Here is a 24,971-nt window from a genome sequence, read left to right on the forward strand (position 1 = left end):
AACTGGTCCCTGGGTTAAAAATTCTGGAAGAATAAAAAAACGACAGTTTACCAGTCTGCCTGCAAAAGCCTTAATTCTGTGAGAAATCAGATTAAAAGGAAAAAAAAAAAAAAAAGAGCACAGAAACATAGAAAAGAAGCTTTGATTCAAGGTAGCTGCTGCCAGTCAATGAAAATTCTCTCTCTCCATGTCATGCAACTAAATATATACATATAGGAGAGATCCTCCTTTGTATCTCTGCAGCTAGGAAGGATAGAAGGACGATGCGTGTGCTAGGACTCGCCAGAACCCGGCAAATGGACAGAGAGGGAGGGGAACTGGTACCCTGTGCTTGTACAAAAGCCCTGTTTTATTGGCTTGTTTCAGGATTTATGATTCTAATTACATGGCTATACACGCTGCTGCTGGAGATGCTGCATATTCCGCCAGCCTCAGCTTGCAGCATACGGATTTATCCCATCTCCTCAAACCCTCTGATGGCCCAAGAGGGCTCCCCAAATCCTCTGACAGGCGCTGGAGGGTGCCAGGGCGCGCACCAAGGGAAGGGGGAGGCTGTGCTGGTGCCCGCACCGCTCTCACTGCACCCAAATACCACTCCCCAACCTGATCCCTTGCCTGCCCCACAGGAGATTTTTACCTGCTCCCTTCCCAATGGTCGCTCGCTCTTGTTTAATGTTACCACCAAGATCTCCTTGAGCATTTTCCGACAGCGGCTCCTGAGGCAGGAGACAAAGGAGGAAAATCCTTCCCACTCAGCGATGAGATAAATAAATAACCAAAGCACCGAATGCTGCAGAAATATTCCCTGGAGTCATGTGTGGAGATGCCGTGGATGGGGGGGCAGCCCCCAAGGGCCCCTCGGGGAAGTACTCTGCCTACAACGCGACCTCCTCCTCAAGCTGTGGCTCTTCCTCTTGGCACCTGGGCCACACGCCGGGGATGCTGCTTGGGGTGCTCCGGGGGATAGTTGAGACAGCTGCGCTGCCTCCCCACACGTGGCACAGCTGGGATGCAGGGGAAGGGCGGGATGCTCCCTGTACAGCCAAAGAGCTTCCTGATGACCCACGTTTCATTTAAGAGCTAAGAAATAGCTCCCCGAGCACAGTGAGGGCAGCAGGGCCCTGGCTCGGCCCCCACTGGGCGCTGCGGCTTCCCCATCAGGCGCGGCCGCGTTCGCACGGGTCTCTGCAATGGCTGCCTCACCTGCAGTGCTGCTCCTGCTTGGGCACAAGCGCTTCCTGAGCTTGGTGGAGCTCCCAGCCCAGATGCTGCTCATGGTCTTTTCAGTGCCAGCTCAAACCTTCCTCAAGGGCACCCTCTACTGCGGAGGGGAAGCGGGAGGAGGCAGGAGCACAGCAGCAAGCGCAGATGGCGGCTGCTGCGTTGGATGCGGGGTGAGGCCATGGCCGCCAGAGCGGCAGGGAAGTCCAGGGCAGGCCTGCATGGGGATAAGGCTCACCCCCATGCAGGGTAACCCACATGGTGCCTCCAAGCCCAGCCACGCTCCCATGCCAGGCTTTTTGCAGTGCCCATATCTTACACCCGCTGTGGCTGTGCAGGGTCACGTTGCTGCCTCTCTCCCAGCCACCAGCCTGATCTGAGACTCCCCCCACCAGCCAGGATACCCAGGGGGAGCCACTGCAGGCACCACAGGGACATGGTGCGGTGGAGTCCAGGGTACCGGAGACCTCCTTCCTGGGGAGTTCCCGTGCCAGGCTAAGCATTTCCAGTGACCACAGTGTTTACCTAAGCTGATACCACACACAGGCGATGACTGGACGTCCAGATCTGAAGCAGCAAGACCAAAACCCAACACATGACAGAGAGTGTCCCTATAATCACTCAAATAAGTGATGTGCCTTTCCACACATGCCACTGTCATCTCTGCAGGACAGAGGAGCAAGTCCGATCACATCGGATAAATTCAGAATGATTGTATCCAAGGTAAAGCCAGTAAAGCACCCTTACAGACATAAGCTGTCCCACAAGAGCAGTTTCCAAGAATGCAGTGTCTTCAAGATGACAAAACAAGCCTCAGAATCTGCATCTGGACTTTTTCAGCAGTGATCCTGTCTGCCAGCAGCTCGTGCCTCCTCCCCAGGGAGCAGGCAGATACTGGGGACAAGGCCTGGCCAAGCAGGTCTCTGATGACGAGCCTGTTCATCACCCTGCAGTGCTGAGAGCACAACCAGCCTCCTTCCCTCGCCTCTTCTCCTCTCCTGGGGCTGCCTGTAACCACCTGCGGGCAAGACCAAAGCTCTGTCCCTTCTGCAGCACCCCTGTCTACATGGGGATGCATCCATGAAAGAAACCACTCGCTTTCCAATGGGTAACTTGCTGTGTAACCTGGAGAGAGCTCAAAGCAAAAGGCTCCAGCCTTTTCCAAGGCTCTTCCTATTGGCAGTGGAAACCAAAACAAAATAAAATTTCCAGCCGTGGGCTGGGAGCCTGGAGCAGGGGAGCGGGAGGCTAGAAGTGATCTCCGCTCTTGGAAAGCATTGATGTGCCGACACAGAAGCAGCATCGTCACAATGCAAAAATGTAGCTGCTATGGGGCTGAAAGGGCAGCTCAACTCACGTCATCCTGCAGGTTCCTGGGGCTTCTCCCACCAGGCAGAGCCGTGCTTCCCAAGGGCAAGGTTTGCACTTCCCTGAAGCAGGATCCATGGTGGGGTTTTGTGTTTGTGCAAGGCCAGCTCTGCGCTGCATAGCAGGCCAGGCTGAGGCTCATGCAGCCATAGTAAAGATATCTGTCAGGCAAACGTAAATAAATCTTAAGGGCACTATCAGTGCTGCCAGCTTACAAAGCAAAACAAAATGCTCAAAATGCCCATAAAACAGGCTCTTCTGACAGCTCAGCCTGTTAGAAGAGAATGATACTGGAAAAAAATGAAAGCTTCAGGCCTGGGGCAATGAAGGCACTTGAGGGGCTCCATTACAGAACCAGCCTCTTAACTGGGCTTTCCCCAGGCCTTCAGTACCGCAACTGCAAGCAGGGCAGGGCAGAGCCCCCGGCAGAGAAGGGTTTTACTTTTTGTGTATTTTACTAGACTTCCGCTTCTTCCAAAGGCCAACACTGATCACATCCTGGCTCCACAGCTGCCATGATGGAGCATCCCAAGCAGCTAATCCCAGGTCCAACGTGGGCCCTGAGCAGCTGCCAGCGGGCAGTTTTACAGTCATATTTTAAAAATGATAATGCTGTCATGCATGAAAAACTGAAAAAAGCAGAGAGATGTCAAGCCACAATTTGGAGAAATCGAATATGCACAGGGCCCTCTCACCACGCATAAAACAGTGAGGAATAAGTGGCCTGAACTTCTTCCATATTCCTGCCAAAAAATAATTCATCTGAAGTGAGCTTGGAAAAAGGAGAAGGAGGGGAGAAAACAAACCAGACTGTCCTTTAAGATGAATTTTCTCCTTATCTTAAAGGCAAGAAAGGGAGATTGTTTGCTGTGCTTTCAAAACAAACCGTTTTCAACCAATTTATAACTCCCAAAAGCTGAAGCCCATCAATTTACTAGCAGGCAACAATTAAAAGTGCATGAGGCTAAAAAAAGTAATTCTAAAAGCACCACGAGCCTCCATGCACAACTGTAATTCCTCCAGAGGCAAAAACACTGCAGCTTTATTGACGTGAGTTATAAGATGGAGAGCCCAGCTTCCCAAATCAGAGGAGAATTTAATCAAACATCTGTCTCCAAGTCGATCACGGACACAGGCTTTTGGCCCCAGACTCTTCCCACCATACAAAGCAAACAAATATGTTAAACACAAAACAATTTTCTATTATTAGAGATCACCTGACGCATAACAAGAAGTTCCTGCTTGCTTTTTTTCCTCTGGCACAAACTCCAAAGATGGGGTTTGCAATGGCAACACTGGCAAGCTATGAAAATCCTCTTGCACCTCCAAAGGGAGGCGCTTTCTGCTCCATCGCTGTCAGCGGACAGAGCCCAGAAACGTCCGGGCTCATGGTGGGAATTCACTTCTGGCTCAGTGATGCCCACTCCCAAAAGCGGAACAGCCCTTGCAGGCTGCCTCCAGACGCTCAGCTCACAGTGACCAACTACATTCCTGGGGAAAGCAGCACAGATCGCTTCTCTCTCCCTCCAGGACAGGTTGCTCCTCAGGGGGACAGGCAGAACAGAGGCTTTGCAGCAGCCTGGCTAGCTGGCGCGGGCACGTGGGGCGAAGCTGCCTTGCAGGGCTGCATCTCCAGGGCTTCAGGTTCTCTCTCTCTGTCAGCTATGGCAACCTCAGATAACAGACAGCAGTGGGTAGCGCCAGGGAAAGACAGGTCTGGAGGCAGCAAAAACCTCTAAATTAATTCTAAGTTATTCCTGCAAGATTCCCCATTAGCCATTCCCTAAAATGTGTTCTCACAGACCACAGCTCTCCTCCAAACAGCCTGAAGATACCGCTAGTCCTGAAACAAAGCTCTCCCTGCAGCACTGAGGGGCTGGTGCACCGCCAAAACGCAGCTCGTAGCCGGTGCTGCAGGAGAAGAGGGCTCTGCAAAGCGACACCTGAGTGCGAATTTCATAGGAATGTCCCGTAATGCCCCACTCCATCCTCAGAGCCACAGAGGATGCGGGCTTTGCAACCAGCTCGTTGCGGCATCTTAGGGAAGTCACCTCCATCCTGCTTCAGTTTCCCAACCGGCAGCACAGGCTCTGGGCACAGCACTCGGTGATCATGCCATACAAGACCCCAGAAACCTCCCTGATGTATTTTCATTCCAGCTCAAAGGCATTACAATTATTAAATACTCCGCATCCCTCTCTGCTATAACACAAAAATTCAGAACACAGAGTGAGACCTGATTCTTTGCACAAGCTGTTTCCAGTGCAACCCCCTCCCCTGCCTTTCCCGGAACATCTCCTGACCTTTTACTTTTCACTTGGGGGCTGCCCCAGGGGACCCCACCACGATCCCTACGGCACTGCCAGGCACAGCTGGTGGCAGAGCTCAGCCTCCCTCGCATGGATGCAGCTGAGCAGCTCCACACCTAAGATGACATGAAGTGTTCCTACTCCGCAGCCTCCCGGCTGCCCCTCAAATGTCAACCCAGCCTCTCGCTTCCCTGCACCAGCTGCCACTGCTTTTGCAGGGACGGAATAGCATCGGATAGGACTATTAGGGAGGCTTGTTGCTGCTCCAACTTGGCTTTCCAGCTTCACCTAGGCGCTTAACAACCCGAAATGGAGAAGCACCCAGCAGAACATAACATTTGCCACTGCAGAAGCTGCTTTTCCTCCATGGGTCTGGCACGCACAGCTGTGAAGCCAAAAATCCACTTTGTCAAGAGGTAGAGGCATTGAGGTCTCGGTGAAAACAGGCCAGGAAAAACCTTCCTCAACAGAGCTTCTGGGATTTTACAAGTTCTAAAGAGCTTTTAAGATTAATTACAAACCCAAGCAACCTTGGTGAGCAGTTCCCAGATGCTGGTGGTGGCAACCACGCACATCTCCCTGCAGGTCCTGCTCTGAGCCAGAGTCGGCAGCTCACGCACAGCTAAGCTCTCCCAGGGCAAGCACAGGCTGAATGAACCTGTCCTAGGAGCTCTGTTCATAGCAACCTCCAAGCGGACAGGAATTTTTTTTTTGGGGGGGAGGGGGTCCTGGCCCTACAACCAATTAAAATAGTTGGCAAGAAGCAACAAGTTTGTGGGTACCTGAGCCCTTCCTGGGCTAAGCTGCGCAGGATGGGATTCAATGGGAAAGACTGGCACCTCCCAGCAACGCGCTCCTTAGCCTCCCATTGGCCACAAGGAACAGGGAGCTGGGATGTCCAGCTCGGAGTCCTGGCTCAGCCACGGACACGTGGGACACCACGGACAAGCCATCCCCCTTGTCCTGCCATCTGCCCCCTGCAGATGATCATGTTTAATGACGCTGGGAGAGACAGTGAGGCTGGATTAACGCTCGCGGTGCACAGAGACACCCTCTCTAAATTGCCACCTGTTATTAGGCACTTTGTGGCAGATTTTTCTCCATGTGCTTTCCACAGTGCACCAGAACCTGTCCCACCTGTCAGAAGTGCCACCATGTCACCACAGCCTCTCCTACCACACAGGAAACTGGGGGTTCCTCTCCTTTGCCATGATGGTTATATGTTTTCCTCCTGGGTGGGAAGGGAGAAAACAGAATTTAGGTAATGTGAGTAGGCACTGACTCAAGTATGGGAATACTGCTGTCCAATCTGTGTCCCTGGAGCTTTGGAGGTCCATGGTCTACTCCAAAGGAACCCTCAACGTTAATTTGGGACAGCAAAGAGCTCAAATACATTACAGAGTCATTATCACCATTACTGGCCACTTTTCAGAGATGCTGCGTTGGGAAAGGCTGACGATGACTATGCAGGATTCCAGCTCGGCAGCCATGGGACAGCCCAGGGCAGGTGAGGAAGAAGCAGAGCTTTTATTTTCAGAAGAAGAGCTGACACCTTAATGCACAAAAGTTTGGGGAACACCCAAGCTTAATGTCGCCTTATTTTCAGGCAGAACTGCCCAAAATTCAAGGCATATTTATCTTAGAATCATATGGAAAGCACCTACTTTGTGAATGACTACATGTATTTATAAATATACATATAAAACAGCCAGTCTTCTAAGTAAACAGAAAACTATTATTTAGCTCCACTAGCCTTTAGCTTCTGGTGACTCAGTAAAACCCTGTAATGACACGCCAGTGGCAGAACTGAACTTTCTACAAGACGCGTTGCAGGGACATCCTTAAGTACCTTATGGGGGTCGCCTCTCCATAAGCCTCAACATTTCCAGAGTTTCTAGACAGGAACAGTTTTCTTTTCCCCAACTTGACAAAGAACACGAGTCACTCCAATCACATCAGCAGACTGTTAACTCTGGAACTTAACAATGCCATGTGAAAAAAAAAAATGAATGTTTCTGCTAAACTGAACAGCGATGAAATGCTGAGGAATATTTCACTGCTCTGCATTTTAGCAAAACATTCAGACCAGATGCAATATGTGCCCAAAGCAGCTCCTGAAATTGCTGATGTGCTACACCCAGCTTCCATACAATCCATAGGGTCAGGGTATACCTTCCTTTATGTACACAGGGCCTTGCCAAAGACACACTTGAGCACCAAGAGCATGAAATTAAATAAGGCTCAGGAAGGTCTCCACTCCGCAGAGACCTAAGGGCAAAAATTAAACTGGCAACAACTACCTTGATTTCCAGCTGTTCCTCCTGGGAGGAGATGGAGCAGCCCAAGGAACAGTAGCTGAGAGGAACAGGACAGACATTCAAAATGAGAGAGAAGGAGAGAGTCAGAGCAGCACAATCTGTCTTCAGCTGCCAAGAGGGCACAGCAGAACAAAAGCTTCTCCTCAAAATAAGCTGCGATGCTCAAAGAGCAGAGAGGAAAAAGGGGGTATTTTTTCTTCCAAAAATGCAAGCTAAAAGAGGGAGAGCTGGAGGAAAAGCCCAGAACCTCACATCTTCCCTTCCCCAATACAGATCACAAACTAATAGCTATTAAGCATTTGGGCATCATTTTTTGCAGCACTTACTTAGGAAGATCTTGATAGACAGATATTTGGACACAAGCAATTCCCATCCAATCTGCACCGCTCTCCCACCTCACCGCTTACCTGCAACATTCACCCATTGCTCCTCCACCTTCCTTTAAAAGCATTTTGAGATCTTCTGATTAAAAAGTAAGTTTCCTAAAAGCAGGACAACACTCTTACTCCCACAGTACTTTAAAAGTGACATAGTAAATTCACAGAGCCCTCCAGGGCAGTCTGTGCATAGGAAGGAGGGCTTGGACTCCATAGAGCACAGAGGAAAAGAGCTTTAAATGCAAACACAGCCTGCGCTTCTCAAAACACTCATATCTCTGCCAAAGATAACATGCAACACGGCAAAACAACAGTCTACAAATCTCATTCAGGGCTTGAGGAAATAAAATTTGCTGCAGCGTTTTGCACCTTGCGCTTCCAGATGAGAAAGGTACAAACCCTTCATAGTCCTTAGGAGCAAAACCAACGTGCATCATCACAACAAATCTTTGCTTCCACTCGCTGCAGAGCAAGGGTGACTATTTGCTTATGAGGGAGATAAAAGTCATAACTAGAAGGGGATACACCCCATCCATCACGCCCAGCATCATCTGCTGTTCTGCTCAGGGCTGGCTTCTCAGGTGACTTCCACCACCAAAAAGTCCTGGTAACCTGGTATCTTTGAGGTGAAATAAATAACCTGGAAGCTCCAAGTGCCTTCTATACTTTCTGTACCTTCCAGGTTTCCGTGCTGCTGCTCCTGAGGGAGCCGCGATCTGCAATATTCCTGAGACCCAAGCCCATGGCCATGCGTGCAGGCAGCTGTGCGGCGTGGCAAGAGGGATGACAGCAAGTGTCCTTACCTTGTCAGGCAAATAACTAATACTACACAAGCGCGGCACTTTCTAATTTAATAACGCTCCCTGAGGCAAAGCCGTACATGCAAAGGCATCCCTGGGAACAGAACTGCAGCCCTAGATCTGCACCATTGCTGGGCACCACTGAGAAAGATCTGGCCCCGTTCTCTTGACGCCCATCAACCATCTTGACATCAATATTAGATTAGATATTTTCACATGTTGATTAAATCTTCCTCATCCTGAACAGCCCCATCTCTGCTTCTCCTCCTATGAGAGATGCTCCAGCCTCTTCACCGTGTCACCATCCATGGGGACACTTCCACTCTGACTAGAGCAGAACCACATTTCCAATGGGCCCACAGTCACTCGCATTGGGCTGGAGCTACCCGCATCCATGAGACCTCTATAGGAAAATAAAATTAGTCTCTGGTCAGGCCCTGTCCGCTACACCCAGTCCTGCACTAAAGATGTCAAAGAGCTTTCAAGAGAGAGGAGCCCCTCACCTTGGTCACAGCTCCAAAGCAAACGGCAATTCTTCCAAGGAGTCAAACTGGGATATCAGTAGAAAGGCTTACCAGGAAGGCATTTTTTAAGTGACATGGTGATTTTCAATGTGTGGAGCAATGACCCCCCTGGTCCTTTCATGAACTACAACAGATCAACAAAAGCAAAGCAGACTACCCAAAGTGAGCTGAAATCCACTGTATGTTGGGCCTGAAAGCAGAATATTCAGGTCTTTGCTTTTAAGAAGAGGGAACTATCACTGACCTCACTCTAAGCTCTGCAACAGAAAATTAGGTTCTATTTTTTCTGTTGGTTTCAAACTGCCATTGATTTAACATTTGTGCCCAAACGCTTTGTCCTGTAGCTACAACCCATATCCAGTTGGGCTACAAATGAGGCAGTAACAAACTACAATAATTGTTAGGTGCCCTGAGCGCTGACGTAGGGCAGCTTTACCTATCCTTTCCCTTCTGCTTTTAAACCAAGGCCATTTGCCTCCAGAAAACCCGACTTTTGTCCCTAACCGGTCAAGAAGGGGCTTTGTTATGAGGGCCAGCCCACACCTCACGGCTTGTCCATTCAGAAAGGAAAAAAATCTAGAAGTGCAGAGAGCCACGGAGAAGTTCAGGCTGCAGCCTCCCCGTTACAGCCATTGCTACCATCCCCAATGACGGGTTACAAATCAGAACGGGTATATCTTGGCGACGAGGGCAAAACAACACGACGTGCCGCTTTCTCCAATGGTACAAGTGCATAAATGAACCTGCCGGGGACCAAACTGCTGCCCGAGGCGCCGGGGCAGCTTCGCCCCCTGCTCGCGGAGCGCAGAGGGGCAGACAAAGCGCGAACGTGGCGCCAGGCCCGGCGCCTTTGACAGCTCCGCGCGGCGCCCAGCGAGGGTAGCGGCAGCGCGGGGGAAGCGGCCGCCGGCAGCTCCCGCCGCCCCGGGCGGCTGCTGTGTCATCCGCGGCGCTGGTGGCCGCGGAGCCGCCGCCGGGGGCCGGGCCCTCAGCCATCAGCGACACAAATCACGGTGGCGGTGACATGTGTCCCGCCACCCCCACCTTCTCCTCCGCTCCCGCCCCTTTCGTCCTTACCGTGCTGCGCTGCGAGGCGGCCGGGCACGGGCCGAACCGGCGGTGTCAGGCGCCCGCCGCGAGGCTCATGGGCGCCGCCGGGCCAAGGGGAAGGGGGCACCGCCTGCCCGCGACGAGACACCCTGGCGAGGGCGGAGGGAGGGCGGCTCCACTCCGCCCCGGCCCGCCGCCGCTACTGCTGCTGCTGGGGGTTGCTGGGAGACGTAGTCCGGGCGCGGCCGTTGGCGCGGCCGTTGGCTATTAGTGCGGCCCTTGGCGCCGCCCCCTCAGCACGCGCCGCTGGGCGCCCTTGTGGCCCGCAGAGGTTCCCACCCTCACAGAGCGCTCCCGGGCAACTTAAGACCAAAACATTTCTTGGGTGCCAGGACCAAAATGTCGGGATCTGGGACCAGCCTCCTCACGCCTCGGTTTCCTTCTCACCGCATGTGACATGGCGATTGCCTTCTCCCGCACCCAACACCCCTGGGCAGGTGTCTCATGAGGCACCTACTGTGCAGTGTTTCAGCTTCGCACCAAGGCACCTCTGCTGCTCCTTAGCTGACACCTGCACTCTTAAGGAATTCTGGGTTCCCAGAAAAACAGAAGCATGGGGCTCCATTTGCCTTTGGCCAACACTTCTTCTAGCTTCACCTGCTGTTTGTCAACCCTTTTTAGTTCTAATTTCTGAAGCTGTTCTTACAAAAATACACAAGTTGGACATCCCAGGGGCCATGTGGGAGCTCAGCTCATGCCTGCACTTGTCCAGTGATCATTTTTGTCCCTGCGCTGGTTGAATATCTGGTTATTCTATCCAAGTTTAGCCGCCTTTGGGTGTCCTCATTCCCACCAAGTGCAGCCGCTGATGCTTCCCAGACACTGGGCTGCGGTTACAGGACTCCGGGCTCTGCTGGGACCTCCGGGCAGAGCCTTCAATGAACACTGACACTCTTCGCAATATTGATCTGGGGGTTGTGCAGGCTGCTTCTCAGCAGAGCCTAGAACAAGGAAACTGCAAATGCCTCCATGAAAATAGGCAAAATGCATTTTCAATAAATAAAAAAGAACACAAATGCCTCCTTTGAATACTCTTCCAGCCAACTACATCACCTTAGCCCCTCCAGATCCACTCAAAGTAATTTATAAATGTTTCCATGAGCTATTTAAAATATCTTTTCCCTTCTTCCTCTTGCCTTTGACTTTGCCCAGGCCTGCTCTGGGCCATCAGGTGCTTGAAAGAGCCAGCTTATCTACCCTGCCATTTGTTGTCAGACTAAAATTCAAGCTAAATTCAAGATGCCACTTTTCTTTTTTTTGCATGAATTTTGTTGCTCCCTTGCCTTTCCTTACAGCCTCACTCTGCCATTCATCTGGATAACCAGATCGTGCTAATGCACGTAGAAGTCTTATCATGCAAGAACCGCAACCGTAGATTAAGCAGCATAGCTGGCGTCTAAGAAAACCTTAATTTTACTTTGATGGCAAAATCAGATTCAAAAGATCTCTCCCTGCTGCGCTTTATTTTTGGCCACATCGTTTGCTGGGCAGGTTGCCATGACAACCAGAGGGTGTCTATAACTGGGAGAGCGCATTGGTGATTCCGAGACAGACTTTTATTTATTATTCTGTCGTATTTTAGCCAAGGGGAACTGCCTGGATTTTCACGTTTTTATCCATGGTTGCCCTGCAGTTTCAGGATCAAAGCGAGCTGGGGGCTGAGCTGCCGCTGGCGCCTCATGGCTGCAGCGATGGCCGTGTCCGCGGCCCATGTCATCACACGTGTCTAGCCAGAGCACCAGCTGCTACCAACGTAGTGGCCCCCAGAGAGCCCCGCGCTTGCCAGCCCCATGGTTTCCTCCTTGCAGGGCCTGCGCAAGGCAGTCCTAGCTCGGACAGGCCTCTCCTGCCTCCTCCCCATGCCGTGGGCTGCTCCCAGGAGAGTGCTGAGCATCTCTGAGGAGCTCTAAGGGCCTCTGAGCTTCCCTGCAGGAATTACAGGATCTCCACAGCTCCGGGATGTACTCCAGCCTAGGGATTTTATCCCAAAAGTCAGCGATCCTGTGGCGATAGAGCCAGCTTGATGAGAGCTCCTGCAGTCCCTGTTACCTAGCTGAATCAGAGCTGCTGTTCCAGTAATTCCAGAAGACCAAGGGCTCAAAATCTCACTTCCAAAGCAATGGGCTCTGGCTGTGTCCAGGCTGACCATGCAAGCCGAAGCTCCAGAGGAAAGGGAGACTGTGGGAACAAAAATGTTTGCGAGCAAGAACTCTGCAACCGAAAAGATGCGGTGCCAAACTGTGCTGGCAAGAGCCTTTAAAATTGCTTAGCAATGATGGGAAATTGCAGCTTCGAAGGGAAAATAGAGAATACTTAGAAAATAACTCGGCTGTAGCTGTGATATGCTGGTAGCTTGTCCTTCCTCTGCTAGCTCTGAGTAAACATTTTGCTTTATACAATGTGGCTAAAAGCAAAATTGAGCATATTGTGTTCTGCTCAAATTGTGTGTCCCTGCGTGGAAAGTTCAGTTATAAATTCAGGTAGGAAGTGAACAAATAAACGAAAGAAGGAAATTCCTCTGCTCTCCCCCCACGTAGCTCTTCTGGGATATGTGAGACAGTTGGGATATTTCCCATGATGGACATAGAGCGACCCCCTATATGGGTTTCTAATCAGTGACCAGGAAAACGCTACCGTGGCCATCAAGTTCCTTAATGCAACATCAGAGACTCCTGCAGGGAAAAGAAACCTTTTCACATGGTTGGGTCCACAGTCTTCTGGCCAGTTATTTTTAGGAGGGTGTTTGTGGCCAGTGCAGCAGTCGGTGCCAGGGCTATTTTCAAGTCCATGATGAATTCACGACTCCCTGGATGGGTCCCGGCTTCCCAGGAGCTGGGGTTGCACCAACCGCTTTGCCGCGGCAGCCTTGGGAAGAGCAGGTGCTCCAGAGAAACTCTGCAAAGCAGAAGAGCAGGAGAAGGCAGCTCGGCACGAGCCAATGTCCCACCTGCAGCTGCTCCAGGAATCTGTCCCAGAAGCTTCTTTGCTTCTGCCCTAGAGACTCTACCCCAGTCCCTCCCAGTCCAACCAGCTCCCTGTGCCTTTTCATGCTTCAAATGACAAGAAGGAAAGTCAGAAAATGTGGATTCTCTCCTTGGCTCGCTTAATACCCCATGTTTCCTGCTGTTTCACATAATTCACTTGCATAATGGGGCTGCCTGGGCATAATTCATGACTTTCCTACCCTGATTTAATTCCCAGCTACATCTTTGGATTAGAGACCTTAGCAATGGGAAGTATCATTATACAGGTAGAGACCAAATTACCCTTTTAAAGGGTCCCTGCTCTGATAACCCTCAGGGAACACATGCTGGGAAGCAGGGGTGACGCGGATGGCCGCATCTCCGATGCAGCATCTCCGTTGGCGTCGAAAGCGTCACTGCTGCGTGCACGATGTGCGCGGTGCTCGGCATGCAGAGGATAAGTTTTGGGCCTGGCAGTTCCAGCCCTTTCTTCACATGCATATAGCCTGCAGGTTGCTGCGGTGGGAGCGCTGGCTTCTAATCAAAGTGCAGGCCCAAGAGACTGCCTGGAATGAAGGAGCAGCAAGGGGAGAATCAAAGTGCGGAGCTTCAGAGGTGGCCACATTTTGGTGAGCAGCTGAGGAGAGCTGGAGAGCTGCTGGTGGGAACAGCAGGGCTCAGCCCGAGGTGTGGGGAAGGAAATCTGGCAAAGAGCCCTGAAACCCAGACACCAGCTCCCTGGCCAGCAGGGGCAGAAATGGGGGTGGATTTGAAAACCAGAGAGGCATATTCTATGCAACTGAGTATCCCTGTGTATATTTCAAGATACACAGCAGGCATGAAAACATGTCCAGACACCAGAACGAGCACTCTGGTCCTGGCAATGCTTGTCCTCAGAAACAAGGCTAAGCTATTCAGGTCAAGCACCATGCTAGGACAGATGTAACAGTGGCAAGATGTGACCTGGCTCTTCCCAACGTCGCAGACACCCCACAGGGCCTGGCTGGTTGGTGTGATTCAATAGGCGACATGTTAGCCCCAGACACAGGTGGCCTGAGCTCTGTCGCTACTGCACTGGTGACGTTAGGGAAAACCTTCGATTCTCTGGTTCCATTTCCCTGCACTGAAATGGGTACTTATCCTATTTGTAAAGCACTCCCTGACTCAGGTTTTCTCCAGGTATAAGTCAGCGCAGCGTTTGCAGAGCTGCCAATGGCCCCAGGTTAGCAAGGACAGGGACAGACTTTGTAAACATCTGCCTGTCGTCCTCGGACAAAATCCCAGGACAAAATCTTCCTTGCCTGACCCTGAGACATTGCGGGACCTAATGGGAAGAGGCAGGAGCAGAGAGACACTGCCTGGTTTGCCCCAGCCCCATCAAGGAGTCTTTTCCCCCAGGTTTTCACCTCATCCAATATGTATATTTTTGCCGAGTGAGTGTAGCTCGTGTGTGAACTGAAGAATTACACATTCACGCAGAGCTGTAATGTCCCCTGGGAGCCTGGAAGTGCTGCTGTGGCTCCTGGTGTTCCTACAGTCCAAACCTAAGCTGTGAAACATTATTCCTTACCACACAATCAAATCCTGCTCTGGACAAGGCAGCCCGTGGTTTTTGCATGTTGTCAGGTCAAGACGAACGACAAAAAGAGCCCGGGATTTAGCTCGGTTCTGCTAATAAACGGGACACCACAAACAAGCTTATCCTGACACGCTATTTGCTTCTTATCACGTGGCACTCGGCAGAGCTGCGCTATTCGGCACAGTGACAAGAGGGGCTGAAGGTCCCTGCCTGCCTTCCTGGCAGCACAGAGTGGCTTCTGCCCGCGGCTGCCCTGGGAAGGGGAGCAGGGACACAAGGGAAGTGCTTATTCCCTGCGTAATCCCTGCACATTCCCCGCTTGCTGCGAAGCCTTTGGAAGAAAAGCCTCTTCTCATCGGTGTCTTTGCCAGGTCTGTGGGTGAAACTCTACTCACCTCCAAATGCAAAATGCTCAAAGGTTAAAATAAGAAAAAGCCTTTTCACCTGGTGTGAGGTGGATGTACTTCTGTCTCCCTCTCTTGCCTCTGTCTCTGTTGCCAGCACCTCGGAGTTGCCTACGGCCAAATATCCACCAGGAAAAGGCAGCTGATGGACATCAGGCATAGGAGAGCTCATGGTCTTGCAGCAAAATGGCCACCTGTGCTGGAGATGGCACCAAATGAGGAGTTTTGGGGCAGTTTGGGGAGCGGAGGCGAGGGATGAGCAGGAATAACAGCAAAATTCGAGCAAAGAGATTCACGGAGGCACTGATATGTAGACCAGACCCCTTATCCAGAGAGGTCTGTTGCCTGCCAGGGGCCCAAATAAAGGATGTTACAGAAAGGCTCCCAAGGCTTGTCCAGGAGTCTGACTATTACCCCCTGGTACTGTTTCACGTGGGTACAAATGATGCCATGGGGAAACTGAGGGATATCAAGCAAGATTTCAGAGCCCTAGGGATGGCTGTCAAAGGTACGGGAGCCCAGGTAGTGTTCTCCTCTATCCTACCAACGAGGGGAATGGATTCAAGGAGGAGAAGGCAGATATGGCAGATTAACACCTGGCTGCGCCGCTGGGCTTGGCAACAGGGTTTTAGCTTCTATGACCATGGGACTCTGTTTGATGACCACCAGCTAGTGGGGAATGATGGGATCCACCTCAGCAAGAGGGGCACATGTCTCTTTGCCAAAAGGCTGGCCAACCTGGTTAGGAGGGCTTTAAACTAGGCAAGAAGGGGGAAGGGGAGTGTCACATAGACATGGCGAACAGTAACACACAGCCAAGGTCAGATGGCATCCAGCGGGAGTATGGTAGCGGGGAAGTGAGGATAGGATATGATTATAGAGGGTCCCCTTTCACCCCTCCTGGGAAACCTGCAGGCGCGGGCACTTCCCTGAAATGCCTGTACACCAACGCACGAAGCATGGGGAATAAGCAGGACGAACTGGAGATCTGTGTGCGGTCCCAGCATCATGATCTCATTGGAATCACAGAGACATGGTGGGATAGCTCACACAACTGGAACGCTGCCATGGAAGGCTGTGTGCTCTTTAGGAAGGACAGGCTGGGAAGGCGAGGTGGTGGAGTTGCTCTTTATGTGAGAGAGCAACTGGAATGCATGGAGCTCAACCTGGGACTGGAGGATGAGCGAGTTGAGAGGTTGTGGGTAAGGGTTAAAGGGCAGGCTAATGTGGGAGACACTGTGGTGGGTGTCTGCTACAGGCCACCTGACCAGGATGAGGAAGTTGAGGAGGCCTTCTATAGTCGGCTGGGTGTTGCCTCATGGTCACAGGCCCTGGTTCTCATGGGGGACTTCAACTACCCTGACATCAACTGGAAGGACAACACAGCCAGGCACAAACAGTCCTGGAGGTTCCTGCAGAGCATCGACGATAACTTTTTGACACAGGTTGTGGAGGAGCCAACAGGGAGAGCTGGGCTACTGGACCTCGTGCTAACAAATAGAGAGGGACTTGTAGGAGATGTGAAGGTGGGGAGTAGCCTAGGCTGCAGTGACCATGAGTTGGTGGAGTTCAGGATCCAACGAGGAGGAGGCAGGGCTGTAAGTAGCCTTGTAAACATGGACTTCAGGAGGGCCAACTTTAGCCTCTTCAGAGACCTCCTCGGAAGAATCCCATGGGCTAGAGCTCTAGAAGGAAGAGGGGCCCAAGAGAGCTGGTTAGTTTTCAAGCAGCACTTCCTCCACGCCCAGCAACAGTGCATCCCTGTGTGTAAGAAGTCAGGCAGAGGGGGCAGGAGACCTGCGTGGATGAGCAAGGAGCTTGTGGCAATGCTCAAGCAGAAGGCGGTGGTATACAGAATGTGGAAAAAAGGACAGGCCCCCTGGGAGAAATACAGGAACGTAGTCACGGAATGCAGAGATGCGACAAGGAAAGCTAAGGCACGGTTGGAACGCAATCTGGCAAGGGATGTTAAAAATAACAAGAAAAACTTCTTCAAATATATGAACAGTAAAAGATCAGGGAAAACGTGGGTCTGCTGGTGAGCGGGATGGGCACCCTGGTTACAAATAACACAGAAAAAGCAGAGTTGCCGAATGCCTTCTTTGCTTCGGTGTTTACCAAGGGCAGCCCATTAGAGCCCCAGGCCCTAGGGACAAGAGAAGAAGCCGGGGGAGAGGAAGACTTGCCCTGGGTAGAGGAAGATTGGGTCAGAGAGCACCTAAGGAACCTCGATACCCACAAATCCATGGGCCCTGATGGGATGCACCCCAGAGTGCTGCGGGAGCTGGCAGAGGTCATAGTTAAGCCACTCTCCATCATCTTTGGAAGATCCTGGAGAACGGGGGAGGTGCCGGAGGACTGGAAGAAGGGCAATGTCACGTCAGTCTTCAAAAAAGGCAAGAAGGAGGACCTAGGCAACTACAGGCCAGTGAGCCTCACCTCCGTCCCCGGAAAAGTGATGGAACGGCTCATACTGGCCGTTGTCTCCAGGCACATGGAGGACAAGAAGGTGCTCAAGAGTAGTCAGCATGGATTCACCAAGGGGAAATCTTGCTTGACTAACCTGATAGCCTTCTATGATGAAATGACCGGCTGGGTAGATGAGGGGAGAGCGGTGGATGTCGTCTATCTCGACTTCACCAAGGCTTTTGACACCGTCCCTCACAACATCCTCCTGGGCAAGCTCCGGCAGTGTGGGATAGATGAGTGCACAGTGAGGTGGATTAGGAACTGGCTGGATGGCAGGGCCCAGAGAGTGGTGATCAGCGGTGCAGAGTCTAGTTGGAGGCCTGTGGCTAGTGGGGTCCCCCAGGGGTCAGTCCTTGGTCCAGTCCTGTTCAATTTATTCATCAATGACCTGGATGAAGGCACAGAGTGCTCCCTCAGCAAGTTTGCTGATGATACCAAACTGGGAGGAGTAGCTGATACCCCAGAGGGCTGCGCTGCCATCCAGAGGGACCTGGACAGACTGGAGAAGTGGGCAGTGAAAAACCTCATGAAATTCAACAAGGCCAAGTGCAAGGTCCTGCAGCTGGCGAGGAATAACCCCAGACACCAGTACAGGCTGGGGACCGACCTTCTGGAGAGCAGCTCTGCAGAGAGGGACCTGGGTGTCATGATGGACGACAAGTTGACCATGAGGCAGCAGTGTGCCCTCGTGGCCAAGAAGGCCAATGGGATCCTGGGGTGCATTAAGAAGAGCATCTCCAGCAGGTCGAGGGAGGGGATCCTGCCCCTCTACTCAGCCCTGGTGAGGCCACATCTGGAGTACTGTGTCCAGTTCTGGACTCCACAGTATAAGAGGGATGTGGAGCTGCTGGAGAGAGTCCAGCGCAGGGCCACAAGGATGATCAGGGGCCTGGAACATCTTCCCTATGAGGAGAGACTGAGGGAGCTGGGCCTGTTCAGCCTGGAGAAGAGAAGGCTGAGAGGGCATCTAATCAGTGTCTACAAGTACCTCAAGGGAGGCAGTGAGGAGGATGGTGCTGGCCTCTTTTCACTGGTGGCCACCGACAGAACTAGAGGAAATGGCCAGAAACTGAAGCACCAAAAGTTCCACAGGAACTGAAGGAAATATTTCTTGACAGTGAGGATGACAGAGCCCTGGAGCAGGCTGCCCAGAGGGGTTGTGGAGTCTCCTTTTCTGGAGATCTTCCAAGCCTGCTTGGATGCAGTCCTGTGCCACGGGCTCTAGGTGACCCTGTGTGTGCAGGGGGGTTGGACTAGATGACCTCTAGAGGTCCCTTCCAACCTTAAGCATTCTATGATTCTATGATTCTATGATTCTATGATTCCCTTTGGTTCAGAAATGAGGGTAAAGTCTGGGGAATGTTGAGCTCCTCTCCTCAGAGGAGCCACAATTCTGGGTGCCGGGTGCTTTCCTGCTGCGGATGAACACTGCTCTTTGGAGCTAGACCAGCGATGAGCAGACGTTCCCCTTCAGCCAGCAGTTGTTCCAGTGGCCCCTCTTTTTCCACAGCTGAAATAATAAAATGTTTAATTTAATTTAATTTAATTTCTAAATTATGCTAATTAAAAAGGGCTAGTGACACAATTAAATGCAGTCCAGAGAGAGAATCTGCTTTCCTGAAAGGAAAGTAATAATGAAAGAACCTGCTTTTGGGTTCTGGATAATATAATTTCCAGCAGATAATGTTTAATTTCTGCATAATAAGCCCATGGTCTCCAGCTGGGCTTCATTCACATGGGCTGAAGTGCAGACTCTCGTAACTATTTAACAGCCAAACTTTGGTTAACTTAACTTCCAAGCCCTAGAGGAGAGAAAAACCTTGCAGTTTTGAAGTCCGTGATGTCCTTCAGACCATCCCAATGCCTTGCTGAACCAGTGCTGCTTGTTCACCTCCATGCCGTGCGTATATTTTCCTAACAGTTCCTAACATTATGGCTCAACATTCCCCAAATTACTTCCAGAAAATCCTATTCAGAATGCAAACACTCCTAACCCAGACATACTCCCAGTACAGGTACTAAAGAAAAGCGATAGGCAAAGCTGGCAGCGCATCGCCAGCTTTGAAACCATCACTTTAAAAGATAAAAACTTATAGGCCAGATGCTGAAAATATTTTTTCTGCTATAGGAAAAGGGAGAAGAATCTCATTCTATTAATCCCCTCCAAGATATAGGAAATGTGACTGGCAAATAGCCAATGGAAAATAATGTATATATATGAAGATAGACTGGGACAGTGTGACAGGACATGAAAGCCAGGGAAATTTGGCCATTTGCAGGAGCTGCAAAGGTTTAAGAGCCCAGGCAGTTAAGGATGATGGACCTGGAGCTGTTGGATTCCTCTTCATCTGGAGTCTTTAATCAAAGTTATTTCTCTTTTTAAGCATTTCATGGAGGCTTCTAAACAAGCATGCTGGAGCCATGACAACTCCGTCTGCGCCTGGTTTCTCCTGATCCCAGGTCTGCAGGAAGGCACTTGCACTGCTGCTGCTGCTGCCATGGGAGCCCCAGGGACACTCGTGGTGAGATTTCTATCACAGACTGGCATCACCAGGCAAGTCAGACAATTTAACTGCCCAAACACTGGCGTCTTTGCCAGCTGAAACACCTAAAACTCGTCCCCAGAGCAGCCCTTGCTAAGGGTGGTTTCTGCCAGAGGGAAGCTCAGACCCCTCCAAATGGAAACACAGTTTTCTCTGCAGAGACTCAGGTGGATGATTATGGCCAGGAGCACCATGTTCTAGCGTAGCACCTGTGGGTGTTGACCAGCACCCTACCCGCCAGCCGAATGCAGCACCTTGGCACGAACAACCTTCACTGCATTCACCGTCACCCTTGGTTGACGACAAAGACCTGTCAGTGACTGGTCTTTGTCACCACACACATCCTGCAGAGCCCCCGAAGGGACAGCAGGACGCCTGTTTTCATGAGTTTGGCAATTTTAAAGGTTTAGCATGGAGTATTTGGGAAGGATTTTGTGCTTGCTGGATGTTAGTGTTCCCTGGCAAGCCAGCTACGTTGGGATGGGCAGAGCCATCCCAGGACCGTTGCTGCAGATGCTGCGGCCGTCCCTGGGTTCAGGCCTGGCACCCCCTCTTCCAGCAGATGGATTGGCAAGAGGGCTATGTCTGGCACTGCTGCTCCCATCCTGCTCCCTCCGAGCCCAGGGCTGCCCCATCCTGGTACATCCACCTGGTACTCCTGGCCCCAGCGCCCCCAGTCCCAGTACCCCCATTCCAGTACCCACATCCTGGTACCCTCATCCTGTTGCCCCCATCCTGGCACCCCCATCTCAGCACCCTACATCTTGGTACCCCAGTACTGCTGCTCCCGCATTCCAAACATTCCTATCTGGCCACCCTCATCCCAGCACCCTCTATCACGGAGGCCCTGATCCTGGCATCCCTTCCTGACACCACCTGGCCCTCCCATCCTGTTCCCTCAACTGGGACCTCTACTCTGACCCCCATCCTAGTGCCCACATCCCACTTCCCCATCCTGACACCACATCCTGGCAACCCCATCCAGGATCCACATCCCGACCCTCCCCCATTCCAGTACCCACATCCCACTCCCCTATCCCAACACCACCATCCCAGCAACCCCATTCCGGTCCCCCATCCAGGATCCTCATTCCATTCCCTCTCCCTCCCCCCTCATTCCAGTACCCACATCTCAATCCTCCATCCCCTCACTGCATCCCAGTCCCCCATCCTGGTCCCACGTCCCAGCACTCCCATCCTAACACCACATCCCGGTTCCCCATCCCATTCCCACATCCCGCACCGCGTCCCGCTGCTCCGGCCGCGGCGGGCGCTGTCGCAGCGACGCCCCCTGGCGGCTCCACGGGGAGCAGCGGGTGCGGCGAGAGCGAGAGCCGCAGCTCAGCCGGGACCGGCACCTACCGCAGCCCCGCACCCTGTCTGCACCCTGCATGCCCTGTCTGCACTCCTGTCTGCACCCTCTGCCTGCACCCATGTAGCCTGTCTGCACCCCTGCACCATGTCTGCACCCCCTGTCTGCACCTCTGCCTGCACCCCTGCACCCTGTATGCACCCCTGCACCCTGTATGCACCCCTGTCTGCACCCCGCGTCTGCACCCATACACCCTGTCTGCACCCCTGCACCTTGCCCACCCCCTGCACCCCCGGGGATGCACCTCCCCGTGCAGTCCTGCCTGCACCGCTCGGGTACGTCCTCCCAGCACACCCAGGATGCAGCCTCGCTGGCACCCCCAGCACGCTCAGCCTGCCCCGTCAGCCCCTCTGGGGCGCCAGCAGCCCTTCCAGTCCCCTAATGCACCCAGGTGCATTGCAGGGTGGCAGGGACAGGGACAGGGCAGGGACTGCATGGGGCAGACCCTTAGGCTGCTTGGCTTGTGCGGGATGCTGTCCCACGCTCCCTGGCAAGCAAGGAGCATTCTGTCCTCTCGAAGCCAGCTCCTCATCATTGTATCTTCCCTGCCCTCAATGTTAAGGCTCAGGCCGTGGCTTGGGACCGCTCTGCTCCTCTGTGCCTGACCACTGGAGGAGCTGCTCGCTCTGGTGCAGCTTCCCCAGGATTCCCTCTGCCTTCCCGTCTGCATCCCTCACCAAGCGCTCGCCCTGGAGCTGGCACCCGGAGCAACGGGATGGGCCGTGCAGGGAGGACCAGGTGCAGGAGCAGCACTCCTGAGGCTCCATTTCCCTGCCTGGGTGCAGAGATGCACCAGCGGGAAGGGGCTCCGCAAGGGCTGGTTATGCGGGAAGAGGCCCCAGAAGACAGGGGCCACTGATTGATCAGCTCAGGAGATGCCAAGCAGGGGGAAAGATGGGGAAAACGGGGAAAAAGAAATCTCTTGAGGTCCTTAGGAAAGGAAATGAGATCAGGAGAGAGAAGCAATGAGCAGGGCTGGGGAGCTCTGGGCGCGCTGTGAGAGAAAACCTGGGGAAAGAGCAGGATGAAAGCCCAGAATGGGGAAGGCTAATGCCAAAGGCTGGTGGGATGAAGGCAAGTGGGAATGAAAGTTGCCTCCCAGCAGCGCGGGGCCAGTGAGCGACCTGAGGCATCACTAATAGGAGCAAATCAGCCTTAAAAAGGCTCATTTTCTTGCTCTCCTCTCCCAGCTGTAGGAAGGGGGTACCCTGTGCCCGAGCTCTGACATCCAAAGGCCGGATCCCTCCCCTCCATGTTTGCTCACAGGCACCTCCAACTGGCAGGGAGCTCTGGAAGAGCCTGGAGACACGGAGCAGCCGGCCAAGAGGGCTCCCAGCCTGTGCCAGCGTCTCCCAGCTCCATGGGCCAGGATTGAACCTCCCTTTGCTCGGGCACCTCCTCCCTTGGGAAAGGCTTCCCTCCTCTTCCTCGGAAGAAGGCTCTGGGCTGGCCGTGATGGTGCAGGTGGCCACAAAGGGGTGCCAGAGACTGCGCAGGGCTGCAAAGCCTGGAGCCAGCGCTGTGCAAACAGGGAGCCTCCTCACACACTGGCCCTACAAGAACCTGTTCGGACAGCAGGGAGCATCCTGGGCCCTGCAGACCCTCTGGCCTTGCGGTCTGCAAAAGCCGAGCGTGGAAAGATCACAGAATCCCAGAACAGTTGAGGTTGGAAGGGACTTCTAGAGATCATCTAGTCCAACCCCCCTGCTTCCAGCAGGGACACCCAGAGCACGTGGCACAGGTGGCATCCAGATGAGTTTGGAAGATCTCCAGAGAAGGAGACTCCACAGCCTCTCTGGGCAGCCTGTTCCAAGGCTCTGTCACCCTCACAGGAAAGAAGTTCTTCCTCATATGGAGGTGGAACTGCCTGTGTTTCAGTTTGTACCCATTGCCCCTTGGCTCCATCCTCCCTACAATCACCCCTCAGGTACTTGAACATGTTGATCAAATCTCCTCTCAGCCTTCTCTTCTCCAGGCTAAACAGGCCCAGCTCGCTTAGTCTTTCCTCCTACCATAGATGCTCCAGTCCCTTAATCATCTTCGTGGCTCTCTGCTGGACCCTCTCTAGAAGTTCCATGTCCCCCTTGTCCTGGGGAGCCCAGAACTGCACCCAATACTCCAGATGCGGCCTCACCAGAGCTGAGCAGAGGGGAAGGATCCCCTCCCTCGACCTGCTGGCAACGCTCCTCTTCATGCAGCCAGGAGCCCATTGGCCTTGTTTGCAGTGCAGGATGTTGCAGCCTTGCCAGTGGTTTGCAGTCCAGAGCCCGGCATGGGGGGGCAGGCCTCTGTCCCTGCAACAGCAAAAGGTCTGTCCCTTCAGTAATCCAGGTCTGTCCTTCAATAACCCCAGGTGTGTAAGAGAGAGGGCAGATTGTTGTTGGCAGATGGATGCAGCTTCTCTCCTTTGGGTTTGTGGAAGAATTCTTTGTGAAAGAATTGTTTGAAAGCAGGAACTGAGAGGAAAACTAGGGCCTAACAGAAGTTTTGGCATAACAAAAGCTTGCTTGGGGTGCTACACAGTTGCCACTTCCAGGATGGTTGGTATGCACGGACTCAGCTCCTCCACGGTTCCCTGGGCAACGCAATCTGCCCTCCTCGCAGCTGCAAAGGGGAGTAACAGAGGATGGAGTGGAGTGAGACAACCGCGGCCAAACTCTGTTGCACTCCCTGTGCTGGGCTGCTGATAAGCCGCACAGTGGCTGTCCAATGGGAGATATACGATAACATGTCTGGTGCTGAGCCAGCAAAGGTGGCAAATCACTCCTTTCAGATGAACTTTGCTTGAACTTTGCTCATTATAATGTGAAAACCACACCTCCATCCCAAAAGTTACCCGCCTCCGAGTACGACCACCCCTCACTGAGCATGCGCTCTAGATTTTCTGTTGACTGTACCTTTAAATGAAAGCCAGAAACTTTTTTCCCCAATCAATAACAATATTAAGTATGACTCTAGTCACTCAAGCTCCACCTGCATGTAAAGAAAGTATAAAAGGTGAACTAAGGATGAAAAGGAGGGGGGAAGAAACCATCATAACTCCTGGGTCAGTCGACAGGCTGATCCCCCTTCCCTCCCCTCATGCTGGGATGCTGCCTGAGGAGACTAAGAAGTGAGAGGGAAGAATCCATCATAAATTCTGGATCAGTTGATGCGCTGATCCCCCCTTTCCTCCCCTTGCATCAGGACGCCGCCTGAGGAGACTCGAGACTGAGCCCCCTCTCCCATCTTCTGTGAGTGATGATTGCACATTCGTACATCAGAGCTAGCTAAAACCCCACGCTCTAGTAGAGAATTTCCTGTACAGACATACGAAACCTGCTTTGTAAATGTTGCATTTGAATAAATCATACTGTTTGTGAACTCGACTACTTGTTTGGAGGGGGGGGGGGGCGATCGGACCTACAGTTGACAGACTGTGAATCCGATACTGCCAGAGTTGAGCTTATAGGTGATTACGCTTTTTGGGAACTCGATTCGCTCCTAGGAAGGCGATTGGACCTACGGCCCACGGACTGTTTGTGAATCCGATACTGATTTGATATCTCCTTCCCCCCCCCCCCCCCACTACCACTATGGCTTTCAAACTGCAACATTTTCACAGGGTTATCTGC

The 24,971-nt window shown here is 52.5% G+C and overlaps 1 protein-coding gene and 1 long non-coding RNA gene across 2 annotated transcripts in view; one reads left to right on the plus strand and one right to left on the minus strand.

Moving 5' to 3' along the window:
* LOC148595418 (CBP80/20-dependent translation initiation factor-like) overlaps positions 1 to 8,927 on the minus strand; it is a 119,709-nt gene extending 110,782 nt beyond the window's left edge. Inside the window, exon 1 of the mRNA XM_088520845.1 lies at positions 8,897 to 8,927. The gene's annotated coding sequence lies outside the window, so the exon portion shown is untranslated. The remainder of the gene's footprint in view (positions 1 to 8,896) is intronic.
* LOC148595417 (uncharacterized) overlaps positions 1 to 24,971 on the plus strand; it is a 379,015-nt gene that overhangs the window by 114,944 nt on the left and 239,100 nt on the right. The window lies entirely within an intron of this gene.

This window comes from Tinamus guttatus, unplaced genomic scaffold (genome assembly GCF_059628265.1).
Source record: "Tinamus guttatus ecotype Peru unplaced genomic scaffold, ASM5962826v1 Tinamus_guttatus_pri_ptg000103l, whole genome shotgun sequence".
In the NCBI taxonomy this organism is placed as follows: Eukaryota; Metazoa; Chordata; class Aves; order Tinamiformes; family Tinamidae; genus Tinamus; species Tinamus guttatus.